The sequence below is a fragment of the Bactrocera latifrons genome, unplaced genomic scaffold, assembly GCF_001853355.1.
Source record: "Bactrocera latifrons isolate USDA-ARS-PBARC rearing strain unplaced genomic scaffold, ASM185335v1 scaffold_135, whole genome shotgun sequence".
Classification (NCBI taxonomy): domain Eukaryota; kingdom Metazoa; phylum Arthropoda; class Insecta; order Diptera; family Tephritidae; genus Bactrocera; species Bactrocera latifrons.
This window is the reverse complement of record NW_017534797.1, coordinates 568512-569980: the sequence shown is the minus strand read 5'-3', so window position 1 is coordinate 569980 and position 1469 is coordinate 568512.

Here is a 1469-nt window from a genome sequence, read left to right as displayed (position 1 = left end):
TACTGCTATGAGCAAACAAGTATTAAGACTTTGTTAAAATTTCTAAATTCTTAATTTCCTGTGCAAAATCCATGTCGTCCCCGTCAAAGTAATACACCTGTGCAATGTTTTTCCAATTCTCAAGCCTAACGTTTCACATTTGATGTGTGAAATTGACTCAAAAGCAGGTTTACAYTGTGGAAAGTAAKTGGTGCGMAGTTTTTTGGCATTTTGCGCAGCCTTCGGGTAAMACATCSTTCTGCTTTGTTTACGRAGGGATKCAGTRTAAATTGCCGACTRAAATGGCTCACGCACTTCCTCKSGTCCGAAAAGGCATGAATTAGATTTCAACACGGTCAGTAGTGAACTCACGCCGATAGTTAGATAGCAGGATTGCAGATGATCTATCCATTTTGTACGCTTATGCGGATTAACGATTTACTGAATCTCCAAATTGAGATCTAATATTCGGGGATTAAAGGATTYGGCATGGCATAAGTAAGTAGTCGCGCTCATTAGCTTAAACAGCTGCTTCGACTGGGAAATTAGTTTCGAGAGTTTCGCGATCATTTCAGCCGGAATAAAGCGAGCGGTAAAAATTGCGATCACCTTGCGGTATTCACGTACACCAACGTTTGCATTCGTAAGAATGGGTAGTGAGGTGAAGGTGTTCCCGGTAAATTTTGCTCTATAGCTTTATTAAAGCTATTGAAAGTGCGGTTGCCCTCGGAAATAMAGTCGGAAGGTTTCTCCATCGAAATAATTATGTGCTCAGATCATCTTCCAGATTTAGTATTACATCTTCTCGATCTCGCTCTGCAGTCCATTGCAGTTCATTTGTGGATTTGTTGCGGGTGTCCGTGGCTGATCCAGGGGGTGAGGGAGTGATCAGGATGCCGAGAGTATACAACACCCACAAAGTGACTTTATGACTTTCCGAGGAGATTTTGCAGACGATAAGTTTCGAAACTTAGCGTAGAAAAGGCGGTGTGGTTCATTAGATGAGTACTAAAAAGAAAGAGTTGATAAGTTCACTGAAAGTGCAGTTGTATAATAGAAGAATGCTTGCAACGAAATATATACTCAGACGCACACATAACAAATTGATAAGTTAAAGTATGAGGACTCGAAGAAATAAGATAATGGCGACTATATTCGTATAAGTAGAAGGGAATGGTCATGAAAAGAAAATAAATTGTGGCCAATGTGGCTGCTGCGTCAACTTAACCCATAAACTTTATAGTATATCTATTAAGTGTAGACATACACATATAACTATTTTGACAACTAAAAATGCTTGTCGACAAATGCATGCTGTGATCATACGAGTATATCCACACAAAATATTCAAAAATATTAATTGCCGCTTCGACAGTGTTGCATGCCTCACGTACGTTTTAAAGCATGACAGCTGTATCTGTACTCAGTTCAGCTTCTGGTGATTTGCTGTTATTTTGACTGCTTGCCTGGCAACCAAATAATAAATAATA